Source organism: Protopterus annectens, chromosome 11.part0 (genome assembly GCF_019279795.1).
Source record: "Protopterus annectens isolate FY-2018-M chromosome 11.part0, PAN1.0, whole genome shotgun sequence".
NCBI classification, from domain to species: Eukaryota; Metazoa; Chordata; order Ceratodontiformes; family Protopteridae; genus Protopterus; species Protopterus annectens.
This window is the reverse complement of record NC_056745.1, coordinates 1,272,369,358-1,272,392,169: the sequence shown is the minus strand read 5'-3', so window position 1 is coordinate 1,272,392,169 and position 22,812 is coordinate 1,272,369,358.

Genomic DNA, 22,812 nt, shown 5'->3' with positions numbered 1-22,812 from the left:
CAGGTAGAGAGCCCTACTATGTTTGGGTATCAGTTTGTGTGTGTATGTGTGTAGAGAAATGTGTGGGTATGCCACCTGATGGGGGAGTGGGAGGAATGTGGTGTGGACTTGAAGGGGGGCTGTTAGGGGGCCACCCATGACAAGGATTGTGGAGCATATGAATAATACAGTGTCCCAGAAGACTGTCAGTGTGGATGGTACTGCCTGTGGGCTGGTTCGGATGGCATCACCCCTTGAATGGCTGCATGAAAAGTGAAACCAGGGGGGTTGTTGGTGGGGTCAGCAGGGTCTAGCCTGGTGACTGGGAGCATGTGTGTAGGGGGTAAGGGTGGAGGAAAAAGTCAAAGAGAGAGAGAGGAAACACATTATATTCACTTGCCCAGTTGTAAATCCATAAGCACATTAAATCCACTTGCACAATTCTTCAAACCCTCTTGCACAATTCTTCAAACCCTATCACATTTCAATCTCTATACCATTTAAGTGCACATTTAATGTTCAGTGTCTCATTGAGACCTGGATAGACATCAGCTCTCAGTTCTATCTACCATTTTAATTCCTGGACTTGCAGGAATGTGTCCATGTCCCCTACAAATTCTGTTATTTTTTTCCAGCACTGTGAATTTGAATCCTGCGAAGTCTGGGCAAATAGCACTGTGTTTAGCCAAGGCATTCAAACTGTCCTGTTTGTGTATTGCTGCAGTGTGTTCTTTAATATGGCTACTCAGCTTTCTGTTTGTTTTGCCGATATAGAAATTCCCACAGTGTTCGCAGAAAGCACAGTAGACTACATTTTTTGTGTTGCAGTCATAGTGGTCATGTAGACTGACAGTTCTGTTGCAGTGCGGGAAGGTGACGTTGTTGTCTTTTCGTATGTGTACACAGGCAACACACTTGCCGCAGTCAGACATTCCAGGTTCTGTTGATACTTCACTCTGTGGGGATGGGCTTTTATTCCTCTCGAACGCACCACCGAAAGAAGAGGTTCATTTGAAACAGAAGTTCGGGGATGTCCCAAGTAACTTTGTCAGACCTTTTTCTCGTCCCAAGATGTCCCAGTTGTTGGTGAGGACCCCTCTGATTCCAAACATATCTGTGGAAATTGGAAGGGGGAAACTTGACACCCAATCCTTTTTGTTTGTTCCATTCTGTGCCCTTGCTGTGAATTCCTTTTCCAGGATTGGTGGGTACCTGGAGTGTCTGTGCTGTATGATCTCTTGGAACAGGTTGTCCACTAAATACTCTGGGTATTTTCTTTCTAAGAACAAGTTTCTGAGGTAAAAACCTTCCTTGATGAAAACCTCGTCCCCAAAAATGAGTCTGGATAACCGGATGAATTGTTCTTTTACAATATTATTTTTCATGAAATGGGGATGCTGGCTGCTGAACTCTAGATAGTTATTCCAGAAAGTGGGCTTGCAGTAGATGTTGGAGTCAAACTGTCCACTTTCTGGGTCTATAGTGAGGTGGATATCCAGGAATTGAGTGGTGGTTCCGATATGTCCTACCGTGAGGGTCAGGAAGTCCAGACTCTGGAAAAGGGTTTCCAGAAAATTGCTCAGAGAAAGTATGTCCCCTTCCAGACAAAAAAGACATCATCAATATAACGCCTGTTTATTATGGTGTTGTTGAACCCAGGCATTGATTCAACCTTATCCATTTCCCAGGCACTGAGACTAAGTTCGCATATGCCGGGGCCATTTTGGACCCCATGGCTACCCCTTTCTGTTGGTGGTAAATCTTCCTGTTGAATTGAAAGAAGTTATTTCTTAATACTGCTTTTGTTAACCTGCATACAGTATTAATCTTAGTCCCACTTAGGTTGGAGTGCCTGTTCAGGTACTGTCTGATGAGGGTCAGTCCTTTGGCATGGGGGATGTTTGTGTAGCGTGCTTCTACATCTAGGGTGATGAGTAAATATTCCCCTCCATCCAGCCTTAGTTTGGAGATGTCATTTAGAAAAGCCCAGGAGTCCTTGGTGTAGTATTTGCTGTTCTGTACAATGGGGTTAAGGATCTGGTCCATGTATTGTGAAATCTTTTCTGTTTTTGTCCTTCGGGTCGATACCACGTGGCGGAAAGTTGGATTTTCAGGGTTCTTGTGAAACTTGGGGATTCCAAAAAATTTTCCAAGGCTGAATATCATGACCTGCATGAAGTCTTTTTCGTCTTGATAGATCTCATCCCTGAGGTACAATTCCAATAGTAGGTTGTCAATTTGTTTAAAGTTTTGTTGTACCTGGTTGATGTTGACCTTTTTGTAGAACTGGTTGTCCATGAGGGATGCTGGAAAGTGTTTGGATATATCTCTCCTGCTCCATCACTACTATCCCGGATCCCTTGTCAGACTTCATGATCCGTAGGGATTTGTCCTGACTCAGTTCCTTCCAAGCCTGTCTTTCTTCCCTGTTCAGGTTGTGCCACTTTGCTGAGGGCTTATCAGAAAGGAGTTTCCTGATATCCCTTTTTCAGGTACTCGCAAAGAGGCTCAGTGTGTTGGAGAGTGCAGGAGTGTACAGGCTCTTCATGGTAAGAGGTCTGTTGTTATCTTCCGAGCTTTCCTCATCTTCTTCCTCTTGATATTCTTGTATATCTAATTTTAGTTGTAACTTTCTCAGGTAGCACTTGAAGTCCAGGATACCATCTGTCCTGTTGGCTCTCTGCGCTAGGATGAAAGAAAAGCCTTTCTTCAGTACCTGATGATGGCTTTCTGAGAAAACCCGTGTGGTGAGGTTAAAGATTTCACCTACCCCTGTTGGAGACCTGAAGTCAGTGCTATCAGGTGCTGGTGTCAGTGAATGAGGAGGGTGATCAGGGTTGTCCATCCCAGTAATACTAGTACTGTATCTCGTTCCCGCTCCTTCTTCCCCTGTGATTGTTGTTCCCCCTCCTTCCCTCAATATTGTTGGTGTTGTGATTCCAGTTTCGTTTATTACCCCCAGGTCTGAACCTGGTATAAGTCCTGGTTCTGGTTGTGAGTCCTGCTGAAGATAAAAAAACATTGTTGTTGCCACTTGTGTTGTTGTTGGAAGACTGGTCGTCCATTGGTGGGGTCTGATAAACCCCTCCTTGATTGATCGCACTGTCCGGTGTCCTGCGGTTTGTATTGTTGTTGTCCTTGTTGTTGTCGTGGTGGTCACGTTCACTGGTGTCTGGATATCCCTGTGTCAGCTGATTCTGGAGAGGCATTTCTGGTCTTGGCTGTCCCCTAGGAGGACTATGCACCATCATCTGGGAACTACTCCCTGCTAGTGGGCTGGATGTGATGAGGAGTCTATCCACCGCTGGTGTGTTGGGTCCATTTGTGGGTCCTTGTAATTCTGTCGTAGGCCTTAGTTCGGTTGTGGACAATGGATTGGTTGTGGGATATCTGTCTGGCCTTCTCCATGTGTCTAAGGAGCATGTGGGCCTGATTGGGTATGCTTTTCCTTCCTCATATTGTTTAATGTCCCTAAGCAATTTGCCTTTCTTGCATTCAATCAGTGTCGTCACATGCCTAGTAATTTTGTGCGGTACATTGTCCAACATTTCCGCAAAGCCAATAAATGTGGGCTCCTGCAGGATGCGTGTTTGCAGGTCATCTATTTGAGACTTGTAGGTGGCCATACTCTCAGTATTGCTTTGGATGAGTGCTTTGATAGCTGCTAGCCCAGAGTCATTATATATTTTGACCAGTTCTTTGTGAAGCTGAGAGTTTGGAGTGGTCCTGTTAGGAAATTTGTTACATCTGAGACCCTGTGGGACTATATCCATCTCTAAACACCTTTCCAGATAGAAGTTGTCATGCTCCAGGTTTTTGTAGGTTTTAATCAGTCTCTTGAATCTGGTAATCAGAGACCTGACGCTCTATGAGACTCCTCTGTTTTGACTGTACTCCATTTGTAATGTATTCTGGACCAGGCAACGGAAGGGATTAATTTCCGTCTGCGTAAGTATCAGGTCAAGAGCCTCTGTGGTCCGTATTTCTGTCCCAGTTCTGTTGTTAATTGTGGCCCTAGGTCCAGAGTGGTCCAGGGGTTCAGTGTGGTCCCTGGTGATCCTTTCATTTGTATGTGTTAAAGGTCTGCTGTTTAGGTCCTCAAAGAGATCCTGCGCCAAATTTCTTAAGATAATTTTGTAAGAACTGTTGTTGGAACAGTTGGTGTCCTGCTCCTGGTTGCTTCTGTCTTCAGTTGGCTACTAGAGCCTGAGTTGGGTGCTATGTTTTCTGCCATACTGTCACGTGGAGTAGAAGACGTACAACTAAAATTAACCACACTCAAAAAAAATTGAAAGAAGAGAAGAAATTTTAACGAAGAAATGAACTTCGTGACAATAACAGCATTCAAAAAATAGTAAATCACACCAACAACTCTTGTAGTACTTTAGCGCTTTCATCTTATTTATTATCAAGACTTCTTCAGAAAGGCATGTTTCATAACTAAGAGCAACCATTTTCACTTCCTTTAAATACATTAGTTCTAGCAGGCCATTTAAATTAATAACAGTTCCTTTCCAATAGTAAAGTGTGAACAGTCAGGGTGCTGTGTGCATTTTCATTAACATTACAATCGCAGTTACATAAGGTAAATTGGTCAGACAGTAATAGCCTTGTGGTGCCGTATGCATACTAATAGGGATCGTGTGCAAAAAGGGATTGTGTGCAAAAAAAGGGATTGTGTGCAAAAAGGGACTGTGTGCAAAAGCAAAAAAAAAAAAAAAAAAATTTATTAAAAATATGGGAGAATCGGGAAGGATGAGAATCATGCTGTGATAATTCTAATATAAACACATAACTTATGAGTCCCTGCCTCCAAAGGTAAGTAAAGAAGGGCATGGAGGAAGGTGTGATAAACTAGTTAGGTAGGGGTTCTATTCCAAAACATGGCAGGTGTGTGCGTGTGTGTGTGTGTTTGACAGTCAGAGCCTGTGTGGAGGTGGCTGTGAGTGTCTAATTACTGGACATGTTGGGGAGCGGTTTTTGTAGTTTTCCTATATGGTGTCCTTATTATATGTCACAATGTCCACCTCATGAGGAATAGAGATGTCAATCAGCCAAGGAACTGTATTGGCAAGCCATACCCCTACATTTGGCAAAAGGTCTGGTGAACAAAGTATGCAACCCTACTAGGGGTGGTACAACTGTGCAAGTGAATATAATGTATTTCCTCTCTCTCTCTTTGACTTTTGCCTCCACCCCTACCCCCTACACACATGCTCCCAGTCACCAGGCTAGCCCCCGCTGACCCCACCAACAACCCACCTGGTCTCACTTTTCACGCAGCCATTCAAGGGGTGATACCATCTGAACCAGCCCACGGGCGGTACCATCCGCACTGACAGTCTTCTGGGACACTCTGGTATTCATATGCTCCACACTCCTTGCCATGGGCGGCCCTCTAACAGCTCCCCCTCAAGTCCACACCACATTCCTCCCAATCCCCCATCAGGTGGCACACCCACACATTTCTCTACACACACATTGATACCCAAGCATAGTAGGACTCTCTACCTGACTCCTCCACCTTCCTCCGTACCTTTCTTTACTTACCTTTGGAGACAGGGACTCATAAGTTACGTGTTTATACTAGAATTATCACAGCATGACTCTCATCCTTCCCGGTTCCCCCATATTTTTAATAAATTTTTTTTTTTTTTTTTTTTTGCTTTTGCACACAGTCCCTTTTTGCACACAATCCCTTTTTGCACACGATCCCTATTAGTATGCACATGGCACCACAAGGCTATTACTGTCTGACCAATTTACCTTATGCAACTGCGACTGTAATGTTAATGAAAATGCACACAGTACCCTGCCGTTCACACTTTACTATTGGAAAGGAACTGTTGTTAATTTAAATGGCCTGCTAGAACTAATGTATTTAAAGGAAGTGAAAATGGTTGCTCATAGTCATGAAACGTCTTTCTGAAGAAGTCTTGATAATAAATAAGACGAAAGTGCTAAAGTACTACAAGAGTTGGTGTGATTTACTATTTTTTGAACGCTGTTATTGTCACAAAGTTCATTTCTTAGTTTATATATATATATATATATATATATATATATATATATATATATATATTGAGATATATTGTGATATATTGACATATATATATATAATATATATATATATATATATATATATATATATATATATATATATATATATATATATATATATATATATATATATATATATATATATATATATATATGTGTATATATCTATATATATATATAGATATATATATATATATATATATATATATATATATATATATATATATATGTCCGTAGTGGTGGTGCTGCGGTAGTGCTGTCACCTCACAGTAAGACGCTGTCTGGTTCGACTCTCAGCTAGAGCGTCTTTGGTGTGGAGACATGCGTGAATGGGCGTACCTTCATCGAAGGTTGTGCATTAGGGCTGGCAACTCAGCAAGTAAAAATCAACTGCCAATCATTAGCGGACCGGAGTTCCACTGTGGCGACCCCTAACCGGGAAAAGCCGAAAGACACAATATATATATATATATATATATATATATATATATATATATTTGACAATACATACAGATAGATATACTATGTATGTGAGTGAGAGAGATTGTGACAAATGGTTATGTATAAATATATGTATGTATGTACAGACATATGTATACATAACAAGTAATTTTGATTAAGGGGCAACAGGATTTCACTCAATTTAACTAAGTGTATGGGCATGTCCAGTGGGACTGTCAGTACTTATAAAGTGACTACAGGCCACACCTACCTGCACTCCAGTCTGGGATTTTGTGTGTTACAAACACTGACATCTATCCCTGTTTCTGCAGTACCACATTTCACTCAAAATGCCCATGGCATTCTCCAACTGTCCGATGTAATTAATACATGACAGAGGTTCATAATGTCACACCACACACAGACTGACGGTATGTAAACACACCAACATAATAATAACTTGCATGCAGAAGATGTGACTACTTCCAGATTAGAACCATCAACACCATCAACCATACTAACTTGCCTAGTTCACTGAGCTACCCAAGCTGCCAGCCAGCCAGTGGTCATTCATTACACAATCAACAGCATACAAATGTATATTGTTATTCCTACATTCAGTGAGGCATACAATATATGATTGATTTCTGTGTTACTGCCCTGAGATTGCCTGGACTGCTGATATTGGATTGATGACCTGCTGTTAAAGCAGTTATATGGGAACACTGCTGTACTGCTGTGTTGTGTGTGGGGGAACAATAGCACCTTTTCTGCTGGGATACACAGTAGTCCACATATCATGTGACCCTACTGTTTAACATCTCTCTTGACTGATGTAGTGCATATTCCAACCATGCGGCCTAATGAATATTAAGCAACATATATAGTGGACTGGGTAACTATAGTCCAATGTGGATGTTACCTGTGTTCAAATAGCCCACTATCTTTCCTTGCATAAATGCAGCAGATCCATGCATACAATACCATATTATAGTAATCCTTACATGTGATGTATAGGTTAGGGACTTACCTTGTGAATGCAGCAGTTGTCAGAACTTTAGTTCAGTTCTGTCTGATGCAAACAGTACACAGCCAATACATGGATAGGTACAGGTTGTGTGGGAAGCCTGGTCTCAATTTTAATATATGTATGTGAGTAAGACTAAGGTGTCAGTCACTAGGGCCCTAGGTTGTCAGTGAATGTGCTATGCATTATCTCTTAGCCAAAGCCAGGGCATACTGGCCACACCTTCATCTGCCTACAGGGACATCATTGGGGGTTTCTCCTCCTAGTCCTTCTGTGACTGTGGCTGTGGTGACCTAGGCACTTCTGGGGGGCTCTGTATCCCTTCCTTTGCTGATCCTGCTACAGCTGTTTGCACAGGATCATATTGTGTAGCATAGCAAATACTGTGAACATATGTGCATATGTGGCTGGAGAGTACTGCAGGGCTCCACCAGATATATCAAAGCACTGGAACCGTGACTTCAGAAGCCCAAACACATGGTCTCTGATATTTCTAGTTTGTGCATGTACCTCATTATAGAATTCTTCAGTGTGTGTGTGTGTGTGTGTGTGTGTGTGTGTGTGTGTGTGTGTGTGTGTGTGTGTGTGTGTGTGCATTTCTGATGGGTGTCATCATCCATGGCTCCAGGGCATAGCCAGCATCCCCCAGTAAATGGCCATGTGGATGTCCCCCCTAGCAAACATCTGGTACAGCTGTGATGCATGCCAGATATGGGAGTCGTGATAATTGCCAGGGCTGCCAGAACACATTCATGATGATTCCCTGGGCATTGCACATGACTTGGCAGTTGATGGAGTAGTACCCCATACAGTTGATGTAGATTCTACCCTCCTCACTGGGTGGTGGTTTGATGTGTACATGAGTCCACTCAGTACTTCAGGGTAGTGCGCTACACAGTAGAATTGTTGCATATTGTTGGCTCTCATCTCAGTGGTGAGGGAAAAATAAATGTGCTCACTGGCATGTGGTAGCATGGCATCCAGGAACTGGTGGAGTACCCTGGATGCTGATGCCTGTGAGACCTTCATCATATCCCCAGTTGGTCTCTGGAATGTACCCATAGCTAGTATCCTAAGAGCTATACATACCTTTGTTTACAATGGGATGGGTTCCCCTCTGCTGACTTTAGGTCTGAGTTGAGGTCGGCAGAGCTCAGTGAGCTCTTGCAGGATGTCCCTGCACACCCTGTAGTGCTCTACAATCTCCAGCTCATGTAGCCCCTGGAAGATTACCCTGGGCCTGAACACTCTTCTCCTTCTCAGTCTAGGCCTATTGCCAATAGCAGCCACATTGACTTCAGCATCTAGCACTTACATGTGTTGCAGACCTGCAGCAGCCTCTAGCATTCTCTCAGTTAAAATTCCCAAGTCTGTATTCCAATGGTCCAGAGTATTGGGAAAAAAATCAGAATATAGGGTGTATGCATACTTTATAGAGCTCTGCTGTAGGTGCAGAATATGTGATTGGCTAAGTATGATGCATTCTACCTGCCAACAATATAATTAACATCATTTAATGGCCCTATTTTAGCTTAAACAAGGGTCAACAGTTATTAAATACATTTTTTCAGACACACTCAGTACGATGTTACTCCACCCAAACAAGTGCAAGGAAGGTAAACAAAGCCTAGAAGTTAGTAGATACAACCCCCTGGAAGGACAAGCACAGCCAGGCAGAGCGCTGCGCAAACATGTTCACCTACGCTGAAATGAGCTTAGAAGTCAGTGGACACCCCCCCACAATCCAATGTCAGCTATATCCTGTGTAAATAGCAACATGGGTCTAAGCCTACATGAAGGGTATAAGAGGACACAATTACTTCCGTCTCTTTTTCAGTAACTCCATATCATTTGCATAGGTAACCATGCTTACAGCCTGGAAACTACATGCTTCATAGCTCAACCATGTTAGCAACAGCACCAATGCACGATTGTAGGGACTCCACGCACAGTCCTGTAATACATTTCTGTCACATAATATTGCTTTTTTTTCCATTTTTTTATTTTTCTATAAAGCATGTGTGTACACTGTGGCACACCATGCAAAATATGCCCAGATTATTACAAAAAATGTATTTAACTTATTTCCTTTAATTTTTTCCCCCATACAGGATATAAGTTTCAGTCATATGTATGCAGTATGACATTTTTGTCCCTATATCTCCATTTTTACAACCCCTTTTTTCTGCCTGCACTCCTGTACATGGAATTTTTCTGCATATGCTACAGACACTGACATGGGGTCTAAACAGATGCCTGTCTGCTTGCTGCATCACTCTGCCTGCCTTGTTTGCATTAGATTCACCTGCTTATGAGGTGATTTGCATGCCATGTATTGGTGAGTGCATGCATGCTGCTCAGCAGCACTTACTGATTTTAAAAATGGTCATGCCCATGTAAGCAGTGCTGCGCAATGCCTACATGGAAAAAATATGTAGGCGTTATTAAATTACCCCCCTTAGACTGCATGATTATAATTTGTATAAAATGTGATTACTTATTTTGTCATTACTCATTATGTTAACTTAACGTTGTGTTATACCATTAGATGCTACTGCATCTTGCATCATCAGTTTTCATTCCTACACTGATCTTGCTTAAACTGTATAATGTTTAGTGAAATGTATAATTTTAAACCAAATATATAACTTATAGTGTCATTTGAAAGTCAGCATTCTTGCCTACTGGGCCCAGGTCATAGATGACAAACATCTTTGATCCAGTCTGCTACCTAGATATCAATCAGCGAATATGTAAAATAAATCTGGAAGTGTGGTTAGGTTAAGGTATCATCCAAAGGAATTGTTTCTAGTTAAGATATACATTCTATATCCTGTATGCACTGACATAATGTGTTTAATTCACTTTTCTTGTATCTTTATATTTCTTTAAATGCACCCTTTTCTTACTAATGGATAAGGAACATGCATTTGATTACAACAAAGCTTTCAGCATTCTTTTGCTGCATAACCTGAATCAAAGTATATTTATTTTTTAAGTAAATTATTTTTTTAAACACTTCATTATAGTGAGCAAGTATTTGTCACAGTTCTTTATTTTATTATCAGTCTCTTTGAGTTGTGTCTTTAGTAACTCACTTTCGGTTTGGATATTCTACAACTTTGCTTTTAAACTGAGAACAGCATTGTCAGCAGTGTATTGATTCTGTGATATTTCTTCTTTATCATTTGGAAAACATGATATCTGCTTAAGTCTGAATCTGATGTCTCATCTGTCTTTTTATTTTAGGCACTGAATCTCTATGTTATTTTTCTACTTAACACATACATTCTCCAAATCCTAGAACTTCACCTCTGTGCTTGAAGCAACAATATTCTGATTCCTTTTTGCTTGATATGGCCTGATCTTTCTAAAGCTGATCGCAATGCTTCTGTAGTCATTTCCCTTGAAAAACTACAGTTTCATATGCCTTTCTTTATTTTCTCACCTTTCTTTTAAGAAGCAGGATTTTGATGTTATTCTTTGAATTTAGAAACAACAACCACAAATTCATTCACTGCTTTTTTCATTTACACTTGTAGTAACACTGTTATCAAGACATTCACAATTACGACTTTGCATCATTTCATTGGTAGCCTTTCACATGCATAAGATCTGTTAAAACATTTATATAATTGTGGAAACCAAGCACACCACTTTCCAGTTCTATCATTTTATGCCTGTATTGGTTTTCCAAATTAACTGTTTCATCTTTGTTTTCAGAAACCATTTGATCCAGTTTTGCTATCCACTTTATTTTGCTTAGAGACAGCACCCTCTGGCTGCCTTTGCTTTTCAAATTACTAATACAGCGTTATTGCTTTGTTAGACATTTGTTTACTTCTTTTAGAGATATCAGATATTGGAGTTTCCTCAGTTCCTTGTTACACCACCAAAATCTTCCTTCAACACTGCATCATCATCATCTCCTTTTTCCCCATTTTCTACATGGAGTCTTGGTGTTGCGTTAACTATCACCATCTCTCTGTATTCAATGCCACTCTTCAACACTCATGGCTGACCATCACAGGTCTTCTCTCACACAATCCATTCACCTCTTTGCTTAATGCCCTCATTTTCTCTTGTCTTTTTCCTGTCTGTTCTAAATCTTCTTCACCAGGTTGTCTTCTGCTTTTCTGTACATGTACCACAACCACTGTAATCTGTTCTCTCTGCCCTTTCTACAATTGGAGCTATGTTGGCTTCTGCTCTTATGTCCTCATTTCTTCATCTGTCCCACAGTGTTCATCCTAGCACTTATCTCAGGCACTTCATCACTTCCACCACTGAGTGAAAGTATTTTATTCAGACCTCTCAGTGCTGAAGTTGCAGTCCACAAATACAACACTGGCTGCACGCCAGCCCCATTCTTCTGTAGCCTAGGAATATTTTATTGCACCTATGTACGTGTGTGCATGTACATTTTTTATGCACTGTTGCATGCTTGGGACACTTAGAAATATGACATTGTTTGCCTTCTGTGCAAGAATTTGTTTTGTAATAATACAACCTTCAAGGCATGGAGCAATGCAGCACTGCACATAAAGTAAATAATCTATTCCTTTGAGTTTGGCTCATGTGACACACTCTTTTACTTTCTATTTTATGTCATACATAACACAAGACTCTTTAAGCTCTACGATACATTTTTCCAGGCTTGTAATATACAGGTTTTCAGCACATAACCATGTCATAGCCACAAGTATTTCACTTTCTTGTTTAGGCACTGAGTGCACTCAAACTTTCATTACATTGATTTAAAGATGAAAGCAATACCTTTTATTGTTGTGGCACATCACAAAGGATAGCCTGGCTATTAAATAATTAATGCCGTCAGTGCATTAAGTATCAGCATAGAAAACACTATAAGGTTGTCATTTTTTTCACTTCATATTACCAGCCTTCATTATATTGGAATACTCAAAACTGTTTTTCATACCTTTCCATGGAAACACTTCATGGAATTTGTGTTACAACATAACTCCTTAATAAACTATTTTCAGCAGTATTCATAGATGCACATCTTCATTTGACATCAGTTCAGTAATTCATTGCTGCACAACTTTGATAGTCAGCATTCTAGCAATATCTTTTATTTTAAAAACTGTTGGGCACTCTCCCCCACTCTGGAGTAAGAAACTGGAATAAGTTTTACCTGCATTCTTCACAATATATGAGATTCCATTGGAAAATCATCTCAAACTATATTTCGCAATAGTATCTACCACCATTTATCCTAATGTTGAAATTAGCTGAGTTCATAAATCTATTCCTTTAGGCTTCTGGTTACACTTCCACACAAAGTTCTTTAAATTAAACAAAATGTATCTTTTCTTCTTAGTACAGCATGCTGCACTGACGCCTTCCATTAAAAAATATTTAAATTTACAATTGATTTCAGTCAATGCAAAGGTACAATAAAAAGTAACTGGAAACACTAGTTTATTGGCACACACTAAACCCACTCAAATTATTTTACTTCCACAGAGTTCCCATGGATGATCTTAAAAAGTCATAAACAATTCTTGTTTCTCACAGACACAGAGAGTAAATACCTCCATTACTGTTACAGCCTGACTGTTTATCTTCAGAACTGTAAGGATTCCAGCATGTTCCCCTATTTTCTTCTTCTGTATTCTTCTGAACAGCACTTCCTCTTTACTGTCTCAGACACAGAGCTCCCACTGGCATAGCCTCCCCTTCATTCTTTACTTTTCATACTGGGCCCCTCCCCCTTTCTATGCTCCTCTTTTTTAACTGAACTTTCCACTTCTAATCCTAAAAATATCAGTAAAGCTGCCATGTGCTACAAAGAAGGACTGCACTACAACCAATTAAAAAAATCTAAATGTAAAACAGCATGCAATGTGGGTTGGAGAGGATACATCCTGGAAGATTATGTATTATTCCAAATATTCTTGCTATATATTGGCTATATCCAGATCAAATAACTACACTTAAATCAAAATTAAATGTATAGATTCACAGCATGAAACTATGTTGCACATGAAAACTCCAATCATGATTTAAAAAGTAAGTAGAAATTCATGTCAGTTTTTGAGGGAGATACCCTCTTGAAAGTTCAAAGCCAAACACCAAAAAATATACCTTTTCAACACATATAACATAGAAAGTGAAAAACTCACTGTTATACTTTAAAAGTTATTTTTTTATATTTCAGCGAGGTTCTGCACCACCGTATTTACACTACTTATATATATATATATATATATATATTAACTCTGAGACTTTATTATAAAAATATTTTTTATGAAATATTTATTGTTTTATAACATGAGTATTTTATGTGGACGATTCACACAATACACCCTACTTGATGCATTTTACATTACAAAAGTTTTAAGACTGATTTCATGTTACAGGTTTCATTTCATTCATCTCATACATTCTGTATTTTAATTCATTTAAATTGAACCTTCATTGTTAATTTTTTAATTGATCAATGCTTCTTATTGGTTAATTTCCATTTGAAAATATGTTTAACATGGCCTTTGGGACAGTACATGCTTTTCTGATGAAGTTTGTAAGACAAAAACATAACGGGAACTGTTTTTACAATGTTTATGTGCTGGATGTGCTTGTGCTTTTAAACCACTGTGTTCGTGTGCATTTTGGATTAAACTTCTGTGGAGTGGACCAGCTGGTTTCCGGTGCCTTTCTACAGGTTAATATTAACTCTGAGACTGCTGTGAGAAAATAACTAACATCTCGATTGCAAAGTATATCATACTTACAAAGTATCATCTGTACATCAGTACATCAATAACAGATAATCAATGACAGATAATCAATGATCTATGCAATGTCAAGAGCAACAGTGCAGTATGAATAGCTAACAAGGAACACACATAAGTATGTCATACTGTTATTTATAAAACTTGCAAATGCATCAGCAGTAAAACTGGTGTTTATTTGTAAATGCAAAAAAAAATGCAAATATGTAAATCATGTACAGTGAAAGTGGAGAAGGGGTACAAAGAACATGCTAGAGAGGAGGGGAGTGGCTTCAATGGCAAGCTGATAGAAGCAGAGTTCTTGAGCTCTGCATTCTTCATTTTTTCCTGACAGGATTTTTTAATTACTTTCACCAACAAAGACCTGAAACTACTAAAATCAGATTCTGGAAGTTATAAACTACATGTTGGTGTACTTTTTAAGGTAAATTTTTCATATTTTCCTGTCAAACTTTCTAATAGAAGGGACACCAAAACCAGATTCACAAAAGAAGATGAATGAGCAGCTCCAAGTTTTCTTAGCAGGAAGCTCCAATGAAGAAAGAAATATAGGCAATCCTTACTACAGTTCAAGACTTGGTGGGTAAAATAGACAAACTTAAAAGTAGACAATATAAAAAAGATACCACCAAAAAAAATTAACCTTATTAAATGAAGTCCTTAAACAACAAACTGCCCAGATTGTTGCTTTGGAAGATACTGTAACAGATATAGACTAAAGGTTAACAGAAAGAGAGAAAAACATAGACTTCCTTCTTCAAGAAAATACCAGATTCATTGAAATGATAGATGACATCGAGAATAGAACCAGGAGAAACAATATAAGAATCTATGGCATTCCAGAGCAGATGGAGGGGACAATATAATTAATTTCCTGACTTCTTGGATTCCTAAAATCCTAAACCTACCTGAAGCACTATCATTTGGGATAGAAAGGACACACAGGTCTTTAACTACAACTTCTGTATCGAGTAAAAACAGCTGTCCAAGATCTATTATTGCAAAATTTATCTCCACTCAAGACAATGATCTTGTTTTAAGAACTGCCTGGTCCCTTGCTCCATTAAAAATTGGTGACCAAACTATCAGGTTTGACATCATCTTTTCACCCCTTGTAATGTCCAAAAGAGCATGTGTCCCTGTAATAAAATAATTAAAAAAGGAAGGAATCAAAGCAAAACTCAAATTCCTAGCAAGAATAAGACTATCCCTGCCAGGAGGAAAGAAATCTTTTGACTCTGTCAAAGTTGCATCCACATTTGTCCAAAACAGAACCTTTTAAGTCAGCCTGAACCCATGGATTCTTCAATGAATGTAAAATGACAAGCTTCAAAAAATGATTGGACCATTAAAGAAAAAAAGAAACCCAGAGACAAATGATTATATGTAACTTCAGATTTCATGTACATTTTTGTTTTCTCTCTCTTTTAAATAACATGGAATCATATGCAGAAGATAATGCAACTTCATTTTCCCTCTCTCCTATTATCTTTTCCACAACAATGCTAACTTTATAAATAATATATAGTACTCAAAATACAAGTAAATCAAAATCTTATCCAACTGAAAACTACTACTGTATACTTTTATCTCTTTATATACATAGCATAGCACTAGTGAAATGGTACAAAATTACCCACTCTTTTCATATATTTATATATATTTATTTTATACCCTATAATTATTTCTTCATTTATGTGCCTCTCCTTTCTGTGTAACTCATAGTGTCATAGTATTTAATCACTGAAGGAGAGAGGAATGCTTATTGTGCTACTTTTAAAGATTTAAAAAGAAAGTGCTGACATTTTATTATTATATATACATTTACTACTTAACTGAACTTCTGGAACATGTTCCATTTAGCTAATATATCTTATAGCTGTGTATGGGTGGTGATTTGGAGCCTTTATTTTAAATATTCATAATTTTACAAGTTATGCTTAAAAGCTTCACTTCACTTCACTAGAAAATTCCCACCTTACTTTTTTGATGGATTTTGACAACTTTTGTGACAAGTTTGAACTTCTAAAGGCTTCAGTTAGCTTCCAGACTCATAAGAATTAATTTGTGATGTCTTTCAGGAAGTAGGTGTGACCTGTGAACCTGTTTCTCTTCACCGAACTCTAATAGCCAATCAGATTCAAGAATGATCATTTGAACTGTGTTTTCATTCATATAGCAACTATTTTTATCTAAAGAGTATTATAAGCATATGTTTTACTGTAAACAGTGATTTATTTAATCTAAATTATATTTATATTTAAATAAGAATTGCAAATATGTTTTGGACAGTGACAGTTTTAAATGCATCCTTTTTCCTCTCTGTTTTAATGACATTATAGTCCTGTATTTACTCATAGTAACATATAATTATTAGGATTAATCAAGTTATCTTATTTAGTCTGTTTAGATAAAAAAATTAAGATATTATATGCAGCTTCATGTTCTTAGTTCATGCATACATATTATATTAAATCAAATGTTTCCTTTTGTATGTTTTTACTGTATGGGTCTATATTAGAACAGTGAAGGTTTAGATTGTCGAACACCTAAATGTCAACAGCTAAACAGTGAAAGCTTAAAACTATGAATGGCCACTTCCTCAAATTTCTTCATAGGTAAATAATTTGCTTGGCCATTATTGGGAATTTGCACTTTTCCCCTATGTAGCACGATCTTGGAGTTGGTATATTTAGTTAGGGGGTGTGGGGGGTGAAGCCCTTCACATAATTAAGGTTTGAAAGTTTCTTTAATGTCCGACAGCCAAGCAAATTTTTCCCTATGAAAAAATTTGCGGAAGTGGCGATTCGTGGTTTTAAGCTTTCGCTGTTTAGCTGTCGACGTTTAGGTGTTCAACAAGCTAAATGTTCAATTATATAATATAGACCCTTAATGTACATGCACTTTACCTTCTGCTTGATAATAACCTGCAGTAAGCTAAACATTCCCACAGGAAGTCATGAGATATTTAGTTTGTGGCATCTATGAGAGACATAGTAAGCCTGGATTTAGCTTATCCAAATGTACAGTTTTATGTTTTCCAAATTTAGAGTTTTTAAATTGTCCATAACAGTTTTAAAAAAGTATTTGTCATAATGAATAAAGGAAAGCACTTCTCAATTGTACTTATAATAACAGTCCCCATTAAATGATAATCTTTAACATTATATCTATTAATGTCAATGGGTTGAACAACTCCATGAAAAGGAGTAGTGTCAACAAATATTTAATGCTACATAAAGCAGATTTTGCATTAATTCAGGAATCTCATTTAGTAACAGAAGATCTAAACAAATTAACTTTTAAGAATTATAACATTTTGGTAAATTCAGACTGCAACCACAAGAGGTGTCCTAATGTTAGACAGAAAATCAATGGGAATTCCAGAAATAGTTGACTCATACTCAAGAAATGATGGTATGCTTGCTTTAGTCATACTAAAACTAGATAAAAAGATGTACACTTTCACAAACAACTCCTGGATACTGGGTATTGGGACTAAAACTGTGAAAAAAACATTTAGACACCATAACATTAAAGTCTAAAGGTGAGTTACTATTAGCAGGGGGTTTTAATTGTATCTTGTCCTCCACCAGCTCTAAGCCCTTCAAGATGTCCCCTGTTGCCAAGCACCTGAAAAATTATATAAAAGACAGAAACCTAATTGACATTGATGGTATAAAAATATTATCCTCCTTGAAATATTCTCACTACTCTTACAGATTTGGCCCACAGACCAACACAGACAAAGTATTTGTAACCACTTCTTTACTGGCCAAACTTGATAATGTAGTGCAGCCTTCATGCCCTATGTCTGACCACAATGCTATCACCTTCAATGTAACACTTAATACTGACCCCTTAAACTTCTGCCAAAGACTACCTGCTTATCTAGTAACAGTTCAAGGATTTAAAGAATACTTTCTAGATGAAATAAAGCTTTTCCTACACATCAATAATAATGGAGAGGTTTCAGATATTATCCTATGGGACACTTTAAAGGTAGTCTTACATGGTAAAGTTAAAAGCTGCTATATAAATAAAAGGAAAGAGTGGGATAAAAACTGGTAGACATACAAAAAGAAATTGATGAACTAAAACTAAAACTTACAGCAAATGACAAATCTGCATTAGCTGGCATATGTAAACTGAACAAGGAATATCAGGATATCATGCAGCATAAAATATCAATAAATCTGGAAAAAATCAGATTAAAATCCTACTCAATCCTAAGAGTATGCACAGGATTGCAATTAGATCTAAACTTTTAAATGAAAAAAAAAGTCATATAAAATAAATAATATACACTAGAAATAATCAGACTATCAAAGTTACTGATCTAAAAAATATGAAAAACAAACTGAAAATATGCCTCTGTACAAGTGAAGATTCACAATGAAATATACAAAAAGCACTTGCAAGGTGTTGCAATAAATTCCAAGAGCTGCCAAGTGATGAATCCCAAAGAAAAATTCCTTTTATTGACACAAATACAGGCTTAAGCGCTTTCGGCCACATCAGAAAAACCCATAATCCCAATGGCAAACACTTAAATACCCTTCAGTAACAAAAACATACTATTCAATTAACCAATTAATATATTTTATACAAGTAACATAAATAAACACTACTATAAGACACTTATAAAAACTGCAATTCTACTTGCATTTATTATATTTTGCTTTTCTACGTAAAACAACTTTATAATTCACCCGACTATTAAGACCAGGTTTGTTATAAGCACTAAGCAGAATCTGCCATTTAAGCTCTTTGTATTCAAGCTCTCCTTCTTTGTCCCCATTGAAATCAGGAGAAACATAGTCTATTACTGAAAACAAAAACTTTGAACACTTGGGACTTTCTAATGTATGTTTAAACAATGCATTATTGTAATATTTATTTTTTATTCCATAATAATGTTCATAAATTCTGCTTCTCAGTGATCTATTGGTTTTTCCTATATAGAAGGAATTACATGCTAGGCACTTTGCCATGTATACCACAAATTCTGAACTGCATGTAAACCTACCTGGCACTGTAATGTTTTTTTCATAGGTACTTACTTCTACATAGGGTCCCTCTGCTATAAATCTGCACTCTTTGCAGTCTAAACACTTATACATACCCTTAACTCTACTATTACTGGGTGCATGTTTATTTTCTAGAATCTCTCTGAAATTCCTAGCCCTTTTATTAATGTATATAGTTTCTACTCCCACTGAAGCTTTAACTTCTTTATTTGCTACTAAAATTCTCCAATTATTATTAATTCCTTTGATAGCTTCACTGTCCACTGTGAAGATTAAGGGCATGGCCACTTGCCAATTCTTATCCTGCTTTGCCCTTTCTTCTCCATCCCTAGTCTCTTTTCTTGTACTTTACTATCTTACTGGGATATCCCCTGTGCTTAAACCTCTCATTTAATTCTCCCACAAATCTGTCTAATTTGCTAGCATCACTTGTGAATCTCTCTACCCTAATTAGCTGCCCCTTCACTATATTATGTTTGACATACATAAGATGCATGCTATTGTAATGAAGTAAGCTATTACTAGCCATATTCTTGTAAATTATAACTGTATTTAAGGTCTGTCGTCCTTGTTCCTTAATGATGTCTAAATCTAAATAACTAATCCTAAGGAAATTATATTCCAATGAAAATTTAAAAAAACTTGTGCTGTCATTCATTTCTTTAACAAAATCCTTTAAATTACCTTCTGTGCCCCTCCACACAAAAAAACAAATCATCAATAAATTTGTAATAACATAGGTTCATAGGTTCATAGGTCGGTACTAGGCTATCTGCCCGAAAGCATTTATAAGCCTAGCCAGAATGTGCTGTCATTCATTTCTTTAACAAAATCCTTTAAATTACCTTCTGTGCCCCTCCACACAAAAAAACAAATCATCAATAAATTTGTAATAACATAGGTTCATAGGTTCATAGGTCGGTACTAGGCTATCTGCCCGAAAGCATTTATAAGCCTAGCCAGAATGTGTTGGCTTTCATCGCCCCCTTAGATTAGTTCCCTGTGCCTCTGTCCAGCAGAGCCACTGAAGTGATCCCCAAGGTAAACTTTCTGTTTCCCATCCACTCATCAAGGTTTCTTTTGAAGAGTGTTAGTGAGGAGCTCTACCTATTGTAGATTGGGATCTTGTTCCAAAGCATGGAAAGTCTCTGGGACAGGAATCCATCCCCCCAGCATGTCCTATTTATTGTTGTGGTGAGGTTTAGATCCCTAGAGCATGTGGATTGAGGGGATAAGGTTTTCTTTAGGTGGAGCATGTCCATCAATTCTGGGTTGGACATGGCCTTGTATGTCAGGCAGAGATCACCTCTGAGTAGGTGGTATGCAACCGAGTACAACTGGAGTTTCTTGAGTTGAGCTGCATAGGGCATCTGTTTGAGGCCAGTGATCCTCTTGGTGAGGTACTTCTGTGGTCTTTCCAGCTGTTGCAGGTGTCTTGTAAGGTACATCCCAAATGGGGCATTGTACTCTATGATGGGTGTGATGAGTGATGCGTAGAGGGGCTCAATGACCTCTTTTGATCTGGATGCAAACTCTTTTGTGATTAGGTGGGCTACATAGAAGGATTTTCTAACCACTTTGGCAATGTGATTATCAAAGATGAGATTACTATCTACTTGGGTCCCCAGATCCCTTATTACGTCTTCCGTATTTAGGGTACTACCACCTATGTAGTAGTTTGTGGGTACTCGTTTTTTCCAAAGGGGATGACTATGCACTTTTTGGCATTTAGCTTGAGGCCATGATTTTGACACCAGGTATCTGTCTCAGTGAGACCCTTTTGGAGGATGTCTGTGTCAGCCGGAGAGTCAATTATAGCCCCTAGTTTGCAGTCGTCTATGAACTTGGTCAGCCATAGTCCTCCTATGCTTGCCTGTAGCTCTGAGAAGTATATGCCGAACAGGAGGGGTCCTAGGACTGAGCCCTGGGGAACGCCACTTGTAACCGGTTTAGAGTTGGACCTAGCTCCCACAACTCTCACCATGTGGGTTCTGTCCATGAGTCAATTGGCAACCCATCTTGTGACATAGAGGTTTATGTTTAGGCTGGTGAGCTTGTCTATAATACCAGAATGGGGAATAGTGTCGAAGACCTTAGTGAGGTCCAGGCAGGCTGTGTGTACCACCTTTCCCTCGTCTATAGCCTTGGTAACTGTCTCAAAGAAGTCCACCAGGTTTAGGAGGCATGATCTGCCCTTAACAAAGCCACACTGGGTAGGATTCAGTGTTTGGAGGTTCCCAATGTCTCTGTTAATGAGTTCCATGATGATGTGCTCCATAGCCTTGCAGATGAAGCTAGTCAGGCTTATAGGGAGATAGTTCCCGAGGTATGTTGTAGCTCAACCTTTGTGGAGTGGATTAACCATTGCTGTGCGCCACTCCATGGGTATGTAGTCTGTGGAGAGGCTAAGTTTGAACAGTGTGTTAAGGTGAGGGGTTAGTTCGTCTTTGAGCTCATGTAAGATGCAGCCTGGGACACCATCCGGTCCCATTGATGCTGTGTTTTTGGCTTTGGAAAGGACTGTTTTAACCTGAGTGTGTGTGATTTCAGGAACTCTACATTCTTCTGGTATGGTTATGGGCCCTTTTGGAGGTGAGAGAGGAGTGAAGTTTGCATTGAACCTGTCTGCCAGGATGTTGGTGATATCAGTCGGTTCAGTGTATTTTGTGCCATTCTGCACTAACTCCAGATCTGAGCATTGCCACTTAGATTCTTGACATAGCTAAAGAATGCCTTGTGGTTATCTTTGGAGTCCTTGGCAATTTTTCTTTCTAAGCTCACCTTGGATGATTTTATGAGTGATCATAGTTTCTTGCTGATACTGATCAGGGATGTTTTCCCTTCTTGGGATTTTACTCTTTTCTGTACTAGTTTCCTCCTTCTATTGTATAGCTTGTTTATGGCAGGAGTCCACCAGACTGGTTTCCTTTTCTTAGAGGAGTGAGTCTTGGTTTTACTTGGGATGGCACAATCCATGCATTCTTGTAGCTGCCCATAGAATGCATTAGTTAAGGATTTTGCAGCTTGGGCAGTGTTATCCTTCAGCATGGGGGCTTTGAAACTTCCCACCTGGGTCTTAAGTAATGTGAAGTTTGCTTTTGAAAAGTTTGTCAAAGTGGTTTTCTTGTCTGGGGGTGGGGGTGGAATATGGCTCTCCAAAGTGATTTGTTTATGGTCAGATCTAACCAGCAAGGGGTTGACTTCTGGTGTGGAACACCGGTTGCCCATGTTGGTGATGACCAGGTCCACTATGTTGTCACCTCTGGTGGGAGTGTTGACCAGTTGAACCAGGGCATTTGAGTTTATAAATTCTAAGAAAAGTTGAGCAAGGGAGTTAGTACTTGAGTAGTTCTCCCAGTTAATGTTTGGGTAATTGAAATCACCCAATATTAAGGTGTTTGGTAGGACCTTTATGTTTCCCAGTGTTTCCAGAAATGCAGAATGGGGGTCCTGGGACATGGTAAGTGATCTGTAGCAAGCTACAATTTGAATTGCAGTTCTGCCCATTGTTAGTTGCACG